Source organism: Dasypus novemcinctus, chromosome 9 (genome assembly GCF_030445035.2).
Source record: "Dasypus novemcinctus isolate mDasNov1 chromosome 9, mDasNov1.1.hap2, whole genome shotgun sequence".
Classification (NCBI taxonomy): Eukaryota; Metazoa; Chordata; class Mammalia; order Cingulata; family Dasypodidae; genus Dasypus; species Dasypus novemcinctus.
This window is the reverse complement of record NC_080681.1, coordinates 56129183-56152301: the sequence shown is the minus strand read 5'-3', so window position 1 is coordinate 56152301 and position 23119 is coordinate 56129183. Positions and strand designations below refer to the sequence as shown.

General features: G+C 35.2%; 1 long non-coding RNA gene across 1 annotated transcript in view; it reads right to left on the bottom strand.

The window, feature by feature from the left end:
* Positions 1-286: 286 nt before the first annotated feature.
* LOC131279905 (uncharacterized) overlaps positions 287-23119 on the bottom strand; it is a 32992-nt gene continuing 10159 nt past the window's right edge. Inside the window, exons 2-3 of the long non-coding RNA XR_009187403.1 lie at positions 2293-2366; positions 287-728 (exon numbers count right to left, since the gene is read on the bottom strand). This is a non-coding gene — a long non-coding RNA (uncharacterized lncRNA). The remainder of the gene's footprint in view (positions 729-2292; positions 2367-23119) is intronic.

Sequence of the window (23119 nt, the reverse complement as noted above, 5' to 3'; positions counted from 1 at the left end):
TGTTTGCATATATTAGATAATATTGGTAAAATGTTTAGCCCAGGGTACTATAGCTGGTAAGTATTATTATATTAATTTGTAAAGTATTTATTGTTAATGATAAATATAATAACAACAAATTATTGGAGGACCTACAATTTAATCTAGGCTGTGGTTTGATGGTTATAATTTCAACTGTACTTGTTTGCCATTGGTAGATTCCCAAGTCTCGGTCTTCCATTTTGAGAATATATGCTCAACCAGATGGAAAAATACTTCCTATCTTAGGTTAGTGTTTCTGGAAATAATTTTTTTTTTAATTTAGCAAACATTTATGTAGTAGTTAATATGTACCAGGTGTCATTATGCACACTCAAAGTTATACCTCATTTAACTCTAATCAAGACCCTATGGCATTGGTCCTCTGTTTCTCCACAAGTTACAGATGAGACATCTGCAGCACAGGAAAATTACATAACTCTCCTGAGGTCAGTTAGAAGCAGAAAGTGGCAGGCAATCCTTGGTTTCAAAATTTCAGCTATCTGGTTCTTAGATGACTCTACAGCACCAGGTTTTAATGAGACTGCTTCAGGCTACAATCCTTCCAGAGTTGCTCATAGTGTTGCCAGATCTTGACCTGCTGTAACCCTGGTGTTTGCTCCTTCTCACTGCTGCTGTGCCTTACAATCCAGTGGTGCCCTTCCCTGCTGCTTCCAGCCTTCATCTGCTCTGAAGAAAGATCTTTTCACCTTGAAAGAAAATAAATTTTCATCTTATGGGTGTTAGCAAAAATAATCACCTTATGCATAAACCCTGACTTTCCCTTGATTTCAATTCTATCAGTCAGAATCTTACATTTCGGATTGGTGGATTCAGGAATATACATATTTTAATGTTAATGAAAGCTGACAGACTATTTTCTAAAAAGACAATGCCAAATCTTACTATGAACAGTAATATAAATGAGTGCCTATTTCCTCATATACTCCCCCCAGGGTTGCATGCTAGAATGTTTTTAAATTTTTGTCAATTGGATAGGTGTAAATTTTATCTTAATAAAGTTTGCAATTCTCTGACATGTGTTAAGTTTAGCCATATTAAGTTTATTGGAAATTTCCTCCTTTCTAAATTAATACTTATAGTTAACAACATAAACTACATTATTGAACGTTTGTCATGTGTCTGTCCTTGTGCTAAGAATTTTAAATGCATTATCTCATTGAATCCTCATACAGGTCCAGAATGGTATGTAGGAATTTCATCCCCTTTTTACAGATGATTTACAGAGAAGATATGTAGCATCCTCCAAGTCACACAAGTAGTAAGGGGAGAGCCAGGATGCTAATCTGTGATTATATCCCTGCAATATAACTTACTCTACTTTCTTAGCTCAAAACTACATACATTCATATCCATATTTTTTTGTGGATTTTCTTATGGGATCTTTTGTCATTTACTTATTAGTATGTATGGAGTTTGTTTTAAATTAGAGAAAAGTTGGGGAAGGGTATTTTAGTTTGAAAGAATTTCCCCAATGGTCGTGAAGTCCATTAAGTTGGACTAGAAAGGATTGCACATATTGAGAGTAAAAATCACTCTTTCCCTCCCTTCAGCAAGAAGCAGAGCATAAGAACTAAAACCACACCTCTTCTAGGCATTCTTTCCCATTCTTGAGGAATAAAAGGGGAGCCCCAGAAACTCAAACTCTCTGCAGAATCTCAAATCCACTGAATATAACATAATTTCACTGTTCCTCACTCCCTTAATGCCCTCATCCCTTTGCTTACCTTACCTGGATTAAATTCTTTGGTCACTCATTATCATCATTTGCTTGCATAGTCTCTTACTTTTCTTACCTTATCTCACTTTTGTACTTTCTTGGTAAAGTTAGTGATATTTAACCCTTGTCCTCCCCTGTCTTCCTCTTCCTCAGCCGCTGACCTTGTTCTACTTATTGCATTGAGACTTTGAATGCTACAGACTCTAATTCCCACCTAGTTCCAACACCATTCTCTGTGCCCACGTACTCTACCTGCCCTCCTCTTACCATAGACAAGGATCTCAAATCTTAATCACTATTGACATTTTGGACTAGTTAACACTTCATTATGGAAACTCTCTTGTGAACTGGAGGATATTTAGCAGCTTTCCTTGTCTTTAAACATTAAATTCCAGTAAAAGACTTTCCCAATTATGACCATCAAAACTTTTCCAGGTATTGCTAAATGTTACCTAGGGCTAGTTCTTGAGAGCCTGTCATAAATGAATTATCTGTAGTCCTATCTAAGCCAATTCCTCTCTTTGTTCTCTTACCTGTTTTTAGTTAAGGACATAACTCCAAAATTTCCATTTTCCCTTTTCTTTTTCACTCTCTCAGATGTTTATGCCTTCCATTTGAAAAAAGAAAAAAGAAAAAAGTTTGTTTTGAAACCAGTCTGTTATCCATTTCCTTGTATTTTTGTTGCAGTCAAAGGGAAAGAGAAGTAACTCATAAAGAATAGTTTTACTTGCTTTGGTAAAATAAATGCAGGAGAATACAACTTTTTTGCAAAAAGTGGCTCATGCAAAAAGAAGAAAAGTAGTTTATTGTTGGGAATAAATATGGCTTAAAAAAACATTGTGTTTGGATCAATTTTAGGGAAAAAAAGACCTTCCTGTTTTTAATAAGAAAAATAAATAATCAAATATTTATTTTTTGTAACTTACCCCAGTATGAAAGAGTTTTGGATGACCCCATTTTCCATGGATATCTTGGAATGGAAAGTTTTTATGTGAAACTTCCATGGTATGTGGCGTGTTAGCTTATTCAAAATTCTGAGGCTATGGGGAAGAAGTCAGATTTTCTTTCTTAAAAACAAAGCTTCTTGAAACAGTTGTCTGTACTCTATGTTTCCAATTCCTCTCTTCCCATTCTTTCTTAAACTCATTTCAATCTGGCTTTTGCTTCCATCAATTCACTTAAATTAATTTCTTTATGGTCACCAATGATGTCTACATTGCAAAATCCAACTGTCATTTTTCAATCATCTTCTGGTACATTGCCCCCAGAACCTTTTAGCAAACTAAAAACTATGCAATGACTGCACATTTCACTCAAATTAAAAGGGTGATCCTCTTCCTTTAGCCCCTCCCCCTTAACTTCTTTCATCTTTTCTCTTGTTCTGCTCCTACTCTCTCAACCCATCCAAAACATCCTGTCCTCCATACAACAATTTGAAAATACCAGGCACACTTCTGATTTCAGACCTTTGCTCCAAAAGCCATCTTTTTTGGAATGCTCTTCCTCCAGATAGCTGCCTTATTAATACCTTCATCTTCTTCAAGTCTGTGTTCAAACCTTACTTCACAAATTATGTAAGCCCTGACCAGTCTAAATATACTGCACCCTCCAACACAGCACATCTGATCATGCTTTAATTCTTCTTTTTCCCATAGTAGTTATTATCAGCAAATACAGCTTATAATTTATATATATATATATATATATATATATATATATATATATTCATTCTCTGTTTCCATCCATTAGAATGTTAGCATCATATGGGGAGGAATCTTTGTTACCACAAAATTTTCCAATGTATCTGGAGAGTTGCTTAGTACAAAGTTGGTGTTTTACAAGTATTTATTGAAGTATTGTGTAATGAAAGAGCTCCACGTATGAATTCACTGTTATAAGTACTCCCAGTGCTTATGTCTTCGAATCACTTGTTCCTATAGTATCTCCTCATATTTCTCCGGTAAAACCATAACTCTGGTTAAAGCCAATCTTCTGACTACCCAGTAACTAACTATACATAAGTGGGGCTGAATGTTGCTAGAGAAAAACATACAACCATGCTGACTTATCTCAGTAAAGCAGGGGTTCTTAACCAAAGGGTCAGTGAAAAGATTTCAGGGGATCTGTGAGCTTGAGTTGAAAAAAAATGAACATTCTCTTTTTTTCTCTGACCTCTGATGTTGAGTGTCATAAAACTATCTGCCACTACTTTCTGAGAAGGAGTTCCGTGGTTTTCACCTGACTGGCAAAGGGTCCATGGAACAACAAAAGGTTACAAACTAAGTAAATTATCTCACAAACCTGAACTAGTCCCTTAATTCAGCTTGGAAGTCATACTTTATCTGTTGTTCTCTTCATAGTCCCTTTTCCAGATGAAAGTCTTTTGCCTTCTTAAACTTTCAATTCTCATTTTTATTCTCCCACTAAAATTCCTTGCTTTCAAATTACATTTAAAAAAAAAATAAAAGCTATCAAATGATAACTTCCACTTTCTCCAGCACTTTTATATAGCTATTCTGCCTATATACTGGCTTCACTTCTGTTGTTTTAGAAAAACTCTACATATTCATATTAAAGGCCAAAACTTTCAATTATCTAGTAGATATACATTCTTACTTCTTCAAGGACAGTACAGTGGTATATCCCCTCTCCCCCAAATTCCAATAGCACAATTTTATCCTTCTCTAGAAAATAATTTTCATTATCATATACAAATAATATAACAGTCTGCTCTAAAACAAAGAAAAATTAACCTATATCTCCCATCAGTTACTATACCCTTCCTTTGCTTTTCTTCAAAACCAAGCTCCTTAGGAAAGTTATTTTATCTTACTAGGCTGCTCAAGCAAATACAATGAAATGGATCAGGTTAAACAATAGGGATTTATTTGTTCAGAGTTTGAAACAATTTGAAAACATCCAAATCAAAGTGTCATGAAGGTGATGCTTTCTTCAGAAGAGTGTGTGTAACATTCTGGAACTGGTTGCTGGTGATGTTTGGTTCCTAGCTTTTCACATGGCAAGGCATACAGCAGTAACTCCTAGCCTCTCCATTCTCTTCTGGGTTCTGTTGAAAGTTCAGCTTCTTGCTTCTGTGATTATCTCTCTCTGTGTTTGAGTTTCATTGTCTCATAAAGGACTCCAGTAATAGGATTAAAAGCCATCCTCACTGGGCTGAGCCACACCTTAACTGAAGAAACCTCACCAAAAGTTCTACTTACAAGGAGTTCACACCCACAGGAATGGGTTAAATTTAAGAACATGTTTTTCTGGGGTACAAACAGTTTCATACCTCCATATGCCAAAATCTGGACCCCAAACAAGCATATTTGTTCTACATGCAAAATACATTAGTTTCATCACAATGTCCCAAAATCTTTAAGTCTTTCCGAAACAATGCTCAGTATAAAATCTCATCAAATCAGATATGGGTGTGGTCTGTGCTAAGGCACAATTCCTTTCTGTTTACAGACCTGTTAAACCTAGAGAACAAGTTATGTATTTCTAATACAAAATTGATAGACAGACATAGATTAAACACTCCCATTCCCATAGAGAGAAATGGGAAGGAAAACAGGGACCATGGATCCCAAACAATTATGGAACCCAACAGGGCATACTCCATTAGATTTCAAGGTCTGAGAGTCATTTATGGAAGTATGTTTTATACTCTGGGCATGATAAAGTGGCAGCCCCATCCCTTCCAACTGCTTGTGCTGTGGCCATGCTGTCCCCAAACACTGCTATAAAGACCCCATTCTTTCCAAGCATTAAGTATTGGGATGGCAGCCAGGTTCTCTGCAAACACCAGGGCAAAATCAACCCTCTCTGAGAGTTGGAGTAGTGGCAGACCTCCCACAGTGCCTGGGCACTTGCTCTACCCTCTCTGTGCATTGGGGTGGTGGTCAGACTCTCACTGAACAATGGAGTGGAAAATGTGCCCTCTCCAAGTCCTAGAGCAGACTCACATTTTCCACACACCTGAATGAGTGAGCCCACTCTCTTGGCCTGATAAGATGACTTCAGTTCAGATCTCAGCTTCCATGGTTCTGCCTTTGAAATGATTTTTCCTTCAATTTGGCCCTTCTCTGTCCCTTTCTTTTTTTTAAGATTTATTTATTTATTTATTTCTCTCCCCTTCCTCCCCCACCCCGGTTGCCTGTTCTCTGTGTCTATTTGCTGCATCTTGTTTCTTTGTCCGCTTCTGTTGTTGGCAGTGGCATGGGAATCTGTGTCTCTTTTTGTTGCATCATCTTGTTGTGTCAGCTCTCTGTGTGGGTGGCGCCATTCTTAGGCAGGCTGCACTTTCTTTCGCGCTGGGTGGCTCTCCTTATGGGGTGCACTCCTTGCGCATGGGGCTCCCCTATGTGGGGGACACCCCTGTGTGGCACGGCACTCCTTGCGTGCATCAGCACTGCACATGGGCCAGCTCTACACGGGTCAAGGAGGCCCGGGATTTGAACCGCGGACCTCCCATGTGGTAGACGGACATCCTAACCACTGGGCCAAGTCCGTTTCCCTCTCTGTCCCTTTTAGTTCAGTTTGGCAGTGGTTCCATTGATACAAATAATGCAAAAAAAAATATTGGTTTTGTATGTATTTCATAGGAGTCCAAACCTGCTGATAAAGGAACTTTCCACAGATCTTTCCTGAATAAATGTATTTCTAACTCTGAATTTCACAGAAATTGCTGAGTGTTTCCATGTTCTGTGAAACTCTCATATAGACTATTATTCACTGGGAACTCACTTTCCTGAAGGTCAAAATTTTCCAAATCATCAGTTTCTGATTTCTTTGTGCCCAGGAGTACAGTTCTCAGCTTATCCCTTTCCTCTCATATATTACTATAAGCTGCAAGGAGAAACCAGGCTGCACTTTCCACACTTGGAAATCTCCTCAGCTAAATAGTAAAGTTCATCACTTTTAATCTCTGCCTTTCATCCAAAATCAAAACTCAATTTCGCCAAGTTCTCTGCTCACTTTAAAACAAAGATCACCTTTCCCCAAGTTTCTAATAACACATTCATCATTTATGTCTAAGGCCTAATCATAAGTACCTTTAGCATCCATATTTCTACCAACAATCTCTTCAAAGCAACATAGGCAATTCTTATTAAGAATCTCACAATTCTTTCAGCTTCCATCCTTTACCCAAATCTAAATACCACATTTTTGGTATCTTCAGTAGCAGAACCCTATTCTTCTTATACCAAAATCTGCTTTAGTTTCCTAGACTGGTCAAGCAAATGCCATGAAAAAGGTAAGGTTAGACAATGGGAACTCATTTGTTCATGATTTGAGGCTTGGAAAAAGTCCAAATCAAGTTACCATCAAGATGATACTTTCTTCCTAAAGACTGTGATAGTCTGGGGCTGGATGCTTTTAATCTTTGGTCCTTAGTTTTTCCCATAGCAAGGCATATAGCAGCCTTTACTGGACTCTCCATTCTCATCCCAGTCCTGTTGAATTTCAGCCTCTTGCTTCCGTGCCTTTCTCTCTGAGTTTCATTATATTTATAAATGACTCGAGTAATAGGATTAACACCCACCATGAATGGGCTGGGTCACATCTTAATTGAAGTAACCTTATCAAAAGGTCCTATTTACAAATTCACACCCACAGGAATGGATTAAATTCAAGAACATGTTTTTCAGGGGATTCATACAGCTTCAAACCACCATGCCTTCTTTATTCAACTCCTTTCCAGTCAGTTTGCCTTTACTGCTCCACTAGTCTAATTTTAACAAGCCACCAATAACCTCAATACTACTCTATTCAATGGTCAATTTTCAGTCTTCAGTGTATTTCATTTCCCATCAACTTTTAACGTATATCACTCCCTCCCTCCTCAAACACTTTCTCCACTTGGGTTCAAGGACACCACATTTTCCTGTTTTCTCTTACTCTTTACCCTCTCCTTCTTAGGTTCCTTTCCTGATTTCTACTCATCAAACTAAATTTTTGTCTTTTCTACCCTATATGTCCTTTGGAAATCTCAAATAGGCTCTTGGCTTAAATACCATCTTTATGCTAATATTTCCTGTACTTTTATTTCTAGAACTGACCTCTTCATTTTTGAACTCCAAGCTCACAAATCCAACCTCTTATTCAGTTTTCAAAAGGCATTTTAATTTTAACAAGAACAAACTAATATCCTGATCTGCTTTCCTTCTTTCATTTGCATATCATAGCCATTTCCATTGTAGTTGATGGCAAACTCCTTCAAAATTACATGGACAAAACCAAAAAGTTATACTTAATTTCTTTATTTTCTCACTCCCCATTGGCAGTTCTTCAGCAAGTTATATTGGCTGTTTCTTCAAAATAGATCAAGAATCTTTGTCCTAGTTTTATTGCTGTCATATGCACATTGTATTATTTCCATGACCTTGTAGTAGCTCTCTCTATGCATTTGCCCACCCTGGAATCCAATCTTAGGAGAGCAGCTTCCACAAATATTTGAATAAAGAATATTTTATTCTTTTAAAATATGGCTCCCATATCAGAATACAGTGACGGTCCTTATATAATCTCTAAAAAAAACTATCAATTTCTTGCCCCATATTATCTTCTGCTTTTCTCCTCCTTGTTCACTTAGACCCAATACCACTGGCTATCTTTCTTTTTTAAAAACATACTTGATCCTCACCTGCCTCACTTATTTTGAATAAGATAGCTTCTTTGCCTAAGATGTATTTTTTTCATGTATCCTCACGGGTTTTCTTCATTTTCTCTAACTGTTTGTTCAAAGAGAATTTTTATGGTGAACCTGTCCCTGAATGCACTATTTAAAATTCCACTGCCTTTTGGTATCTTCTATCCCTCCTCTGCTTTGTTTATTTTCCTAGCAGTTATCTCTTTCATATCCATTGTACTATGATTTTTGTTTGTAATTTTAACTTAGGTAGAAGGTAAATTTCATGAAAACAAGGTATTTTGCCTATTGTATTCAATTTTGTGTCCTTAGTATCTGTAATAGTGCCTAAAAAAATAGTGAATGCTATGAGTACTGCTCACATACATGTGCATATATATATGTGTGTATACGTGTTTTATGTATATAATATGTATAAGTGATGAACGAATGTATGAAAAGCAAGATCGATCATTTAGAGATTGATTACCACCATAAAATAAATAGGTAAAATATTCCTTATTTAAATATCCATAATGATTACTTCAAGCATTCATTCATTCATTACTATTCATATAGTCGTAAATATTATAGTGTTAGACTAGGCATTAGTTATATAGTGATGAATAAAACTGGCCCTAAAGAAACCACAATACTCTCTGGTGTTACTCAAACTGAAATACTAGGTTCATTTGCCCTACTGTGGAAGAAAGGGTAAAATTTAACTTTTTATTCATAAAGTAAAGCACCTCTTTTTGGCTGTATTCTAGAGGTCAAAACTTCTATGTAAGTAGGGATAATGAGAAAACACTGGCCTAATTGGGGAGAATCTTTCTACGGGTCTAAATACTTTTAAAGAGGATCAAGAAGATATTATATGTTGTCATATGAACAGAAGCAACTTTTGTAGTTCATGTAAGACTTCTTTGAAGGGTGTTATCACTATTTCAAGACCTGAGGAATTAGTAGAAATTTCTATTTGAAGAGAAAATTGAAGAATTCTAGGCAGAAGGAATTGCATGTTAGAAAGCCTAGAGACACAAATATCTCGGCATGTTCCAAAAACTGAATCAAATCCTAAATATTTGGAGCAGAAACTATGATAATTTGAAACTAGAGAGAGGAAAGGGTCCACATGCTGAGGAATCTCAAGATAGGGAATGATAAGTATTTGGAAATTAATATTGATGGTAACAGGTGTTAACTTGCCATTGACTCGTTTAAAGTAGTGGTATGATAAAAATGTATTTATATATTTTAAAAAGCTAGTTTTTTTCCTGCATGGTAGAAAAAGAATTATTAGATGGTATTTTAGTTTCCTAAGCTGCTCAAAGCAAATACCGTGAAATGGGTTGAGTATAAACAATGGGAATTTATTTGATCATGGTTTTGAGACTGGAAAAATGTCCAAATCAAGACACCATCAAGGCATCATCAAGGTGATGCTTTCTTCCTGGAAACCAGTACTGACCATCCTTAGCTCTTCTGTCACATGGCAAGACACAAGGTGACATCTGCTGTTCTCTCCCTTCTCTTCTGGGTTTCATTGATTTCAGCTTTGTATTAGTCAGTCAAAGAGGTGCAAATGCAAAATGCCAGAAATTGGTTGGTTTTTATAAAGGATTTTTATTTGGGGTAGGAACTTACATATACCAGGCAATAAAGCATAAGTTATTCCCTTCACTAAAGTTTATTTTCACATATTGGAGCAAGATGACTGCTGATATTTACAAGGGTTCAGGCTTTCTGGGTTCCTCTCTTCCCAGGGTTTGCTTCTTTCCAGGCTTAGGGTTCCTTTCTTCCCAGGGCTCCAGCTTAAGGCTTCAGCATCAAACTCCAACATCAAAACTCCAACATAAAAAACCCTTAACTCTGTCCTTTGCCATACCTTTTATCTGTACCCTACTGGCAAAAGAGGTTTACATAATTACTTAATCAAGTAAACCTATGAATCCAATATAATCTAATATGCTCAGAGGAAAAGATCAGTTTACAAACATAATTCAATATTTCTTTTTGGAATTCATCATTATCAAAGTGCTACGAACTTCTTCAGTCTGTGGCTTTCTCTCTTTGTCTAACTTTCATTCTTCTTATAAAGGACTCCAGTAATAGGATTGAGAGCCATCCTGAAAGAGGTGGGATCACACTTTTGCTGAAATAGCCACATCAAAATGTCCCATTTACACTGGGTCCATGCCCATGGGAATGGATTTAATTTAAGAACATGTTTCTCTGAGGTGTGTATAGCTTTAAACAACCACAGATGGTAATTAAGGGACATAGAGGCACAGTTAAGGAACTTTCACAGCAATACAAACAAGTACTAATAGTGGTATAATTTGGAATAAGGACAGCACAGAAAATTAAAAGTGAATGGATTACAGAAACATTTAGAGGGCAGAATTCACTGAACCTGATGATTTAATTTGATAGATGAGGAAGAAGTATGCATGACCATCAAGTTTCTCGTTTGAGCAACAATTTGGTTTGATTCCACTAAATAACACTGACAATAATTTTTGATGAGTAAATTTAGGGGAAAAAGAGTAATTATAAATTCATATTGGAATGAACTGAGTTTGAAGAACCTACATGATAACTCAATTAAGTTGTACAGTAGGCGATTAAAATTGGATCAGAAGAAAAAATCAAGTTTAGAATAGTCTAATTAGTATCTACATGAGGTTGACTCCTGAACTAAAATTCCCTATCCTTTCCCCACTCACTAAAAGACAATGCCACATGAGTAATCTGATATTTCCTTAAATCTCCACGTGAATCAATCACTTTCACTCTAAAAATGATCCTCTTCAAAATATAATATTCCTTTTTTATAAATAAAAATTCTATGGATCACCTTCTTTAGTTTATAATCTTTGAATCTTTGTTCTTTTATTCATTCAGTTTAACATGTCTGCAAATTTTTTTCTTTTTAAAAAATTTTTCACAGATTCAATATTCTCTGCTTTCACACTGACATTACCTATCTGTATATATTGGTGAAAATAACAGCTAACTTTACTTGAATAATGAGAGACATGTACTATGTTAAGTGCAGATAGATAGATGATAAATGGTTGGATAGATAGATGGATATATAGATAATTTGATTTATGCTTTAAGGCAACATTGTATGATGATGATGAAGAAGAGGATGATGAGGATGATGAGGATGATGCTTATTTTGCAGTTAAGGAAAAAAAAATTTCTGAAGTAACTTTCCCTGCATTATATATCCAAGAAGGATGAAAAAGTGGTCTATAACTTAAGCTGGAATACTGCAATGCTATATTATATTGCTTTTATTATTTTGAGATTTTGTTCCTCAGCACTTGGCTAGAGCAACTTATTTCTAACTCATTCTATATCTTCTATTCTTCATATTTTCTTTTTCTTCTTGACTAGTATTGCCATTTTTTGGCCCCACATTCCATTCACAACAACTGTTTAATACACTTTTATAATTGATCAAATCACATATTCTTCTTATGATATTCTATAATTTCCATACCTTAATTCCACCTTATTTATCTTAGTTCATGCCCTGCTTTCTCCTAAAATACTTCTTTGATCTTACTCATATTATGTGTACAAACATATATATGCCTATATATTTTTATTGCTTCCTATTCTAACATCACTTTCCATTTGGAAATTAGTGATGCTGAAAACTAACAAAATATTTTTTTAAAAATCCAAAAGTGACTACTAATTTAGTTGAACTAAAGCAGACAGTTCATGAGAATACCTTATAAAAAGTATTTAATTGCTCTTAAAAAAAGAATAGACATAAACATCCAGGATTATAGGGCAGCACATCAGAAAGCCACAGTTTTAATTTCTGAAGGTTGGACAATTAATAAGGAAGAGACAAAAAATTAAGAAAAGCAAAACATAGGCCAATTAGTAGATATTTTAATATTTAGTATTATATAAGATACTCCTGTAGTAATTTTTGTATTCCTTCATTTGCCAAATATGCTGATGAACAACAATTAAGCAATTTGTCCTATGTTAGTTTCTTATATAAAATTAATATTTTATGTTTTGGACACTATAGTCATATTCTCATCTCTTTTAGTACTTAAATTACTTACTGCTGTTATTAATAGCATCATTTATATTTTTTTAACTTGCCAGTCAGAGGAGTTAATTAACTTGCTAACGTGTGTCCAGCTGGTGTAGAGTAGACTCAGTCTCTGGTTTCGGATTAGACTGTTTTGTGAGGATTATTCCCTGATTCTCCAAGCCTGGGTTGGGGACATTTCCCATATGTTTCCATATTAATCCATACTTAACATCATTATTTCCCCTGTCACCCTTCATTTAATTACTTATTTATTTAATAAACTCTAAATGCCTCAAGGGCAGAAATGGTGTCCTTTCTTATACCACAATTAAAATTTTATTTCCTGACTTTATTAAACATTTTACTGCTTCCACCACCTTGCTTCCTCCTCCTCTTCCCCAATTTCACTGCCATTGTTAGTAACAAGCCTCATTTCTTTAACATTTTCCCTGGCACCATGCTGGGCTCTGTTTTATGTTAACTCTTTTACTCTTCACAACCTGCCTTGTGAAATAGATAGTACAATTCTCATTTTCCCATGAATCTACAGGCCTATTCTTTATTTAGAGCTATTGCCTAAGGCACTCCCTAATGTATTACCAGAGTGTCTAGTTAAAGCTCTCTGAACTAATTACTATGGATCTTCTTTTCCTTCTGTTAGGTTCAGTGACTTTACTCTAAAAACACCCTAAAATTCAAGTTCCAGGCACAGTTCCTAGGGACAGCAGCATCCAGGGTGCATTCAAAGCCTTACTTGAGAGGAAAATGACCTCTGCAGGAAAGTGAAAAAAAACTCACATTTTCCTTTTTCTTTTGGAAACAGATCTACTTCCTCTGTTTCCTCTCTGTTCTCCTTCCCTTTTACTGTAAAACAAAATAAAACATATATATGATATGGTAGTGTATGAAAAAAGTATTCTGTAAAATATAATAAAATCTCATTTCTTTGAAGTATAAATGATTCATAAGGTGGGTGTGATGGTTAGGCTATTGTGTCAACTCGGCCAGATAATTGTGCGCAGTTGTTTGGTCAAACAAGCACTGGGGTAACTGTAATACAAGGGCATTTATGGACTTTAGTCACCATTGAATTTACTGCAGTGGTAAATCATAGACAGCTGGTTATAATCAGATCAGTCAAGGAGATTGCCATCAGTAATGAGTGACGCTTAACCCAATCAGTTAAATGCCTTAAAAGGGGAAGTAATTCCAGCATTGAGAGAGAATTTCTCAGCTCGTCTTTGGACAGCCATTGTGTCCCAGAACTCTTCAAGAACATTCATTGGACTTTCATTGGAGCTCCTGGTTGCAGCCTGCCTGCAGAATCTGGACTTGTGCATCCCTATGGCTGCGTGAGAGACTCTGATAAATCTTTTTCTATTGACAGATATTCCTTGTTGATTCTGTTTCCCTAGAGAACCCTCACTAATACAGTGGGTAAAGGGACACATATATATGCTAATTTTGCCTTAAAGTGACTGGAAATCGAGTAAAATATCAATAACTTGATAATTATAATTACAGCAAGAAGTATCAATATAATTGAAATTGATTTCCCAATTTGAAAACTCTATGTTCTTAATTTCTTCTATAGTTCTTGCACATTGTAGAATTTGTGCCTTCTCATTTAAAAATGCTACCTATAAATTTGAGCTTTAAATTCAAACTTTAAGCTGTACTTCTTCAGTTTTTGGAAGATTTATGGAATATTAATATAATATGAGAAGGAACAGAGAATTTAAAATTCACAATATCCTGCCTTGTTTATTCTGTTCTCTCCAGGAAACAGTGAATCAAAAATATTAAATTCATATATTTTGGATATAGTATTATAGATGTGCTCATAAATGTATCTCAGTCTTTGTGAATAGTATTACCTCTGGTATGGGCATGAATACTTTTTTCTTTGGGGAAGAAAGAACAAAAGCTCTTTCAAGTAGCAAAACTCTTTTTCTGAATTCTTCTGTATTATCTCAGAAATTCTTGCTCAGTCGGCTGTTACCTGGCATTTGGATGCTTAAGCTTAGAATTCTATGGACCTCAGCACTTTATTTGATTTTGCAACCCCTCTGCTGACCCAAAAATGTTTACTTATATGGTTTTTTATGAAGCATTCAAATTGCACTGAGTAGGCTCTGGAAATATATTACTTTGGAGTAACGTGTTCTACAGTTGAATACAGGACTTTAAGTAAATCGTAATTTTGAATCAAAGGAAAAGAGGTGAATTAGACCTTGTGAGATAGCTTTGGTTTATAATTGAATCATGGGAGTTTAGACCTGAGGGGAGTCCAGGGATCATTTAGCACAAACTTACTGTTTTACAGATGTGGATTCTTTTGAAAAGCATTGAATAGAATTGATTTTATTAAGACCCCACAGCTAGTTTGAATACAGTCTAAGAATCTGTGTGACCTAATCTAGGCATCTGTCCTTGTCAGGAAGCAACAGTGGTTAATTAACAACAGAGATACTGCTTGGAGCTGAGTTGGGTTCACATTCTTCCTCTGCCACTTCCTACACTTCTGGCAATCAGAAGCTTTACTTCCAGGCCTCAATTTCTTCATCTGTAAAATGTGTGCTAAAGCTGCACTGTCCTATCGTAAGACGCAAATAAGTAAATGCATGTAAATTGTTGGCACAATGCTTGACACATGGTAAACACTCTGGGAATATGTATTACTTTTGTCGTCCTTATAGATTGTCTTTTCTCAATAAATATTTTACCTTTACTTATTCTAGTTGTCAGGATCTTTACCCAGAAAGGACAGACAAAGGTATATTTATTTAAGAATATAAAGCTGCATGGTCATTGACTGGTTTAATTATAAAACATAGAAAGCATTATTCAATGTTTACATACACCCACTTGTGGATTAAAAGAACAATTTGCTTTTCTTTTGAGCCACACCTAAGGTCTTTTCATCTTTGTTATTTGCTGTGGAATTCTCAAAATTCTACATTCTAGGAATTTAGAAGTCATTCTGAGTGCCGAACTGTAAATATTAAGGAAATAGGTACAGTTTTAAACACTGAGGGTGATCTAGTTTAAAATGAGAAATTAAGCAGTAGAGAAATTAAAAACTATCAGGCTTGCCTTCTTGCACTCTTAGGTTATTAGAAAGAAGAAAATCTGGGATGAACTTTTTTCTGGTTTCTGACCCTGATGCTGATATTGAACTGACAATTACAAAAGGCAGCTTGAGGGGATGGAGTGATACATTGGCATTGAAACTAGGGCATCTGTTCTGCTTCTAGTACCCAGACTGTTTAAGCAAATATCAAGGGTCTAACAGCTTAATATGCGTTCATGGCCCAGAACCCTCCAATTATACCATGTGTCATGACATTGATGCAAATACTATCTTCAGCCATTTGAGGAAAAGAATGCTTAAAAAATATACTATTGTAGCAGTGCATTAACCTGTGCTTAGCTGCTCAGCAAGAGACAATGTAAGTGTGCTTCAGTTAAGGATGACACAAACCTCTGCCTTTGAGCTAAAAGAGCTATTATGTTACGTGCAGTGCTTATAAAAAAGTATTTATTGTTAGTTTGAAGGCTATTACTATGTCATTACATTCCGTTAATGAACTTTGTTATTGTACTAATGACTTAGAAGTGTGGAATTTCTTTCCCGCAGGTTCTAAAATTTAGGAGACAGCATATCAAACTTTGAATTCCTTTGTAACCTGATTCCTCCAGGTTTACACTGAATCATAATATGATATGTCCATTTGGTAGATCTGAAATGAATGTAGAAAGGACTTGTTCAAAGGTCATAAACACAAGGAAGAGACTGTTTGTTTTCCAGTGAATGCCAGCTTGCCTCAAGTATGCTTTTCCCTCAACTGCTATGCTCACCATTATGTTTAATAATATGTCTTTAAAATATAAACTCTTGAAAATCAAAGAAACATTTCAAAAAACAGCTGTGCCCTAATAGTAGACTGATTAATTTCTGATTCTCTTTAACATAACTAACTAGGACAACTTGGTTTCCTTTCAGCCGAAAATGCATTTCTTCTAACACTAAGTTGGCATTTATCTAATGCTGCAATAGGCAAATGTTACATGTTAATAGCTCTGTAAGTCTGGAAGGAGCTTAAGAAAATCAAAGGCAATTTTTACTTCACTTGGAAGAACCAAATTTTTTCTGAAAATTTCCACAGAGCCTTAAGATGATTCATAACCTGGTGCCTCTGGTTACCATTGTAGTGGCTTATGTACAAATAACTATATTTTTTAATAGAACAAAGGCAGAGGGGAGTGTCATATTGTAAAAGGCCATTGTTCCATCTGGTCTGATTTCCTGCTTGTAGCTAACTCATTTTCTTTTACATCAAACCCATATTGCAGTCACATGACTTATGTAGGGCTTGAAGTCCCTATGACACAATTTTCACACACAGGTGGTGATAGGAATTGGACACTAACCAATGGAAAAATTGGTCTGTGCCACAGAAACAAAATTGTTAGTCATCCTGGGATGTAGATGGGATGTGAAAGAAGTAGGATGCTATAAGTTGGGCACAAAGTCAGATTCCTTCATATGAATTACTTTCTACAATACTTTATTTAATATAGTTTAGAGTTTTGAGGATATATAAAATGACATTTAAGGACATTTTAAGAAAAAGTCAGATTCGGTACCATGATTGTTTTCAATTACTTATAAATAGCCCTCTTATAAACATTGGATCTTCGCATTGATGTTAATTGAGCATCCACCCATGTATGGAAGATGGTGGTTGACTAGTTTCTAGTGCAATATTTATCATTGATGTAGTGATGTGATCTTGAAATACCACCCACCAAAAAAATAAATAAATAAAAATAAAGATAAACTAATTCAAATTCTGTTACTTTGGACAAAAAATTTATATTAAGAGCCAAATTCAGCTGCAGATAATGAAGATTTTTCTGAAATTCTTTTATCAAAAATTATGTGTAAATAATATGTTCCTAAACCATTTTTGGAGGCCTTCTAAAGAGTCTTATAATCCATTTATGCTTTAAGAGGTATCACAATTGTGAATTGGAGATTCTGTGTCTGTGATACATTGGCCTTTATTTACTTTGCATATCTGTAGAGAAATGAACTGGTCTAAACCCATTTTAAGTAACCTTACACACAAAGAACTGTGACTACCTCTTTTCTCAATTGTCATTGGCATGAATTCCCTTGATTGCCATACTTTGGTTTCTCTCATTTCATTATATTTCTTAGTCAGCAATTTATGTTTTAAGCATGTGTGTGCATGTTTCAGTGGCTAAAAGTAAATTTATTTCTCTTCTCAGTGTATCTGATTATAATTTTTCCCATAATTAATTGATTATTAAATTTATGAGATTTTCTGTAGTTGAGATTCAGATTTCTAATAGTTTCTAGTGTAGTGTTTTCAAAATACTAGAAAATACTATCAAGCATTAATCTAGTGCTAGTTGGCCCAATGAATGAAAAAGAATCGGTGTCAACTTTTGCCCTTTTTTCACTCATAGTCTTTGCCATGGTCACAAGCGTGTGGCTCTCCTTTTGTAAAAGTCTGTTCTTTGTGGTGCCATGTTTGTTCATGTTTGACATTTTTTCAGTCCTTTTGTCTTTTTTATTTAAGTAAGTCTATGGCACTAATTGAGTAGCTCAGAGTGCTACCATCCAGAAGTTTAGTCTTCTGAGAATGCTTCCTGATCTTACCCTAGTCAGTGTACTAGTAAGATCAACAAAGTGAAAGAAACATCCAACAGACCTGAGTTACAATTCTGCTCTCCGACTTCCTAACTGCTTGACTTTGAAAGAGTTATTTAATGTCTCTAACCTCAGTTTTCTCATATAAAAATGAGGTAAATACATATAACTCATACTCCACTTGTGCCTCTGGCCTGGGACATGACTCCCATGGATGAGCCACCTTGGGACAGAGAGATTATTAACAAGTGCCAACTAGTAGTGCATCTGGAAAAAGACCCTGACCAAAAGGGGGATATGTTAAATACAAAAGTGTTTTTATAGTTAACAGATTTCAAAGTGAGTTGGGAGGTATTTCCAGAGGTCACACTTATGCAAGTCTCAGCAGGATCTCACTTACTGCCACAGTAAACAGCACCTCAAACAGTAGGGTTCCTAAGGGCTCTAGAGATATCCAGACACTATAAGCAGGGCCACAAGCTCAGGAATTTGGCACCCTGTCAGTGGGCCTTACTTTGAAATTTATGCTCTCCAGTTTTACAGAGTTAGACTCATTTATAGTTTCCCTACACATGGCTTTTCTGCACCTTTTATTTAACCAATAATTAGCACTATACTTGTTAAACATATGTCTCAGAGACTTAAATATTTGGTTTGTTCATGTGCCAGTTGAACTCTGAATCTCAGCAGATATGCAACATCTATTCTCCAGCTTGTTGAACCCATCCAGGACAACTACAAGGAGATGGTAATGGACAATATCCATCCCAAGGAACAGAGAATGTCTGCAACTCCAAGCAAGAAAGGCCTATCCATCTACCGTATGGGATTTAAGCCCCCTCTCAATTAGAAACAGAGTGGGTATTGCCATGTCAAAACCTCATGATTGGGTAATGAACAATGGACTAAAGTAGACTTATTATTATTCAGTTCTATTCTTAAAAAAAGACTTTCTATCTGACTAAGTTTGTGTATGTGTATGCTTAATATCGCTACTTTCCATTAATGTGTATTACAAAAATTTGAATATTCTGGACTTAGACAAATTTTTTTTTGCTCTTTCCCTCTTATTTTTTTAATTTTTTAAAATTTATATAACCTTTTTAAAATTTTTTGTCTTTATTTATTTTTTTAATGTTACATTCAAAAAATATGAGGTCCCCATATACTCCTCACCCCCCTCACCCCACTCCTCCCCCCTTAACAACAATGTCCTCCATCATCATGAGACATTCATTGCATTTGGTGAATACATCTCTGAGTACTGCTGCACCTCATGGTCAATGGTCCACATCATAGCTCACACTCTCCCACAGTCCACACAGTGGGCCATGGGAGGACATACAATGTCTGGTAACTGTCCCTGCAGCACCACCCAGGACTTAGATAAATTTTATGCAACATTTATATGCTTTACCTAAAGGAGTCGATGAACTTGAAAAATAATATCTATCTATCTACCTACCTACCTATCTATCTATCTATCTATCTACCTATCTGTCTATCTATCTATCATCTTTCCATGCGTTCATCTACTTTATTTGTATACTCCTCCAAAATATTCCTGAGTGAATAAAGCTAGCCCCTTTGAATTGCTGGGTTCGGCATAGGTTATTTTCACTGTCACTAGTCCATTCATCAACTCAGCTCAAATTTTCTCTTAGTAAAGTCCTGTTAGTATACTATGACCCCCAAATGATTTTTTATTTCTTTGAATATGCAGTGTCTATCTAATTTTTGTCTTGTAATTAATCTCATGCTGTCTTATGATGCCTTGTCATCCTTTGAAATTGTATTGGCCTCTTGTATGGTTAACTTTTCATACATGTATGGTCAATTCCTAATATTTAAATGTTAAAGTCCTTAAATCATGGACTATGATTATACTTCCCTATATTCCTTAACTTGTAGAAAAACAAGATGCATTACTTGGCAGCAGTTTTATTCTAAAACTGAAGGCTATATTTGCAGATGTGCCTATTAGTGTCACGACTGAAAGCGCTATTAAATAAAAAATCAATAGAAACAGATATTTAATAACTTTTAGAAACATTGATTACTCCTTTTCTAATTGGCCTTTTTTCTTAGTAAATGAGAAACAAAATATTTGGCCTTAGCATATCTTAACAATTCATGATTTAACATTACTAAAAAACTTTACCTATAGTAGAAAATATTCATGAGATAGTTTATATCTCTATTTAGGACCAATAGCTAATCTTAAAATATGCTTTGGATTAAAAATACTTCTCTTTGCCTGAATTTCACTTTGTAGAGTATACCTCATTTATCTCTCTATTCATATTTTTCTGCAGCCGCTGAAATCTCTGGAGAATATCTCTCCATGGAGACAGACAGACGGCCCAAGTCTCTTCTGTTCATGAGTTTCTGTTTTGAAGTACTGATTCAGAGAAACTAGAGACCAGTTTCCTTTCCTGCAACTCTGGCAGCTGAAATTAATTCTCCAAAGACTCCTCTTTGGAGGCAAGCAGATGGTACACATGCACGTGTTTTAGTTTTGATTGTACCAGTTCTGAATAATTTAAAGTTCCAAATCTCTATAAAACTACTGTATTCCCATTTCCCAATACAATTTTTTTTTTTTTTTTTTGCCTCAGAAATTCCTTCGTTATATTTTGACATTTGGCTGAAACTTCATTCATTTTGTACTGGCTCCATTGTCACACACCTCCTGCTGTTCTTTGTTACAATTTTAGATAAGTGTGGCTTTAGAAAACTAAGATGCTTTTAGAAACTATTCTGCTGGTGATTTTCCTCTTACCATTTGCAAAGCATTTTGTATACATAAACAGCACATTAGCCAAATGATGTTGTTATCACGGTTCCTGTTGGTCTGCACTTGGCTCTCGCTTTAGCATTACTCCAAATAGGTTTGCAGAGTTTTATAGTTACATTATGAGGCACTCAATAATATGTGTGAACATAAGCATGTTTTTTCCCTGCCATTTTGTTTGAGAAACAGCCAAACCTATCTCTGTGAAGATTCACTGCTGCTCCAGGTAGAACATGATAAAAATGCAGTATTTAGATCAATCCCCAAGTGGATTTGAGCCTTTTCATCCAAATTGGAGGTTTCCCCATCTTTAAATTAAGAAGATAGGTCAAACATGGCTTAATATTCTCTGTTACATCTAGTGATTGTGAAGTTGACAAAGACATTGAGGTATGCATGTATTTGTACAATCACACACAAAAATGGACACACACATCTACGGCTATCCAACTCAATTAGAAAGTCCTGCTGCTGTGGGCACTAAGGCTATGATTCAATTCTGCATGAGTTTCATTTTGTTTCCTTGCCGTGGGTTCCTTTCCTTTCTCTGGCTATGACACAAAATTAACTGTGAGAGGGAGTAGTACATATTAGTACAGGTCATCATCACTATGTGAAAAAGAAAAAAGAAAAACTAAAACACATACTCAATTTAGAAAGAAATAGTAATCTCATCTTTGAAGATGAAAAACACTCTTAGATATAACAAATAATCAGTCTTTACCAAATGATATTGTTAGGTTATTCTATCCTTATAATAAGCATAGCATTTTTAAAATCTGTATTATGAAGGCAGAAACAAAGTTTCAAAGAAATTAAGTGGTATATATATATCATGGATTGAAGCAAGGATAAATAGCCTGGTTACTATGATTCTAAATCTCATGTTCTTTCCAGAAAAGTGGAACAAATTAAAGAGCATAAAATGTATAGAAAACCCAATCACACTTTGTCCAGGATAATTTTCTGTTATTTTAAAATATAACAGGATAGGAAATAGGATATAAAACACATTGGCTTTTTGTTATTTGTATAAATCGTTTGGAATACAGAGACTCAGAACAGAGTAAGTGAAGAGAGCCTCTGAAAATCTCAACTATTTGATGAAACACTTCCCTTAGGGACCTTAACAATTGCTATGCAGAATCAACAAATAAAGTGATGTTTTACCTCTTGATTTCAACCATTCAAGTGACCTACTTCTCCCACTTCCCTTGAGGCATAATTCCATAATCCTACAGTGTTCACTGTCAGGAAGTTTTTCATGTATTCTATCCAAATTGTCTATTTTCTAACTTCATTCTATTCTCAGAGTTACATAATATCTGAGCAAATCAGTAAATGATTTCTTATTTGCAATGAGGGTTATATTTGTAAACATTTGGGCACCATATGCTTTTTAAATTTTTTTACTTTCCTAAGAGTTACATATTTACCTCCAACACACTTTTTTCTTTAGTCCTTCCCTCTACTTCTTTCCTTAATTTTAAGCTCTTCTCTGAACAGTTTCTAAAGTTGTTTGCTAAATGGTTTGAGGTCAAGTTAGAGTTTAAAATTGGAAAACCATGGCTCTTCAGTGCATAGTTATATTCTAAACATACCACTAAATAACTGGCCAGTATTTATGTTTTCCAATTCAGGCCAAAAAAACAAGAAACCAGAATGTAAATGCCAAACAATTAAAATAAATGAAGACTAGGAGTCCCCCTTTGTAGGCTGCTTGCTTTGAGGCATCATAGATAACTATACAAGAATCTGATACAGAAGCAGTATAATAAAAATCAAATTTCAAAATCTCCTGAAAGTTAAGATATGTTCAAAAGGACCTATTCTTTCATGTAAGAGACCTTGACTATTTCAGTGGCTATATCAGTGGCAACTATTGCTAAAATGAAAAGACAGGCTTGCAAGTTAGAAATGGTAAAAAGGTATTGTGATTATAATGGGAAATAAAGGATTGCTGTATCACTTTCAAATGATATACATGGAAACTTGACATATAAAATCATGCTTAGTTCTCCTATTTTCCTTCCCTTCCTAAAACTATAATTTCATCAGAATTTTTATTTTTCACATTTTTTTCTTAAGGTTTTTAAAGTGTGTTCCATGGTTTTCCCTTGTTATCTCTCCTTTATTTCATATTTTTGGACTTCATTTTGATTATCTTAGGCTAAAAT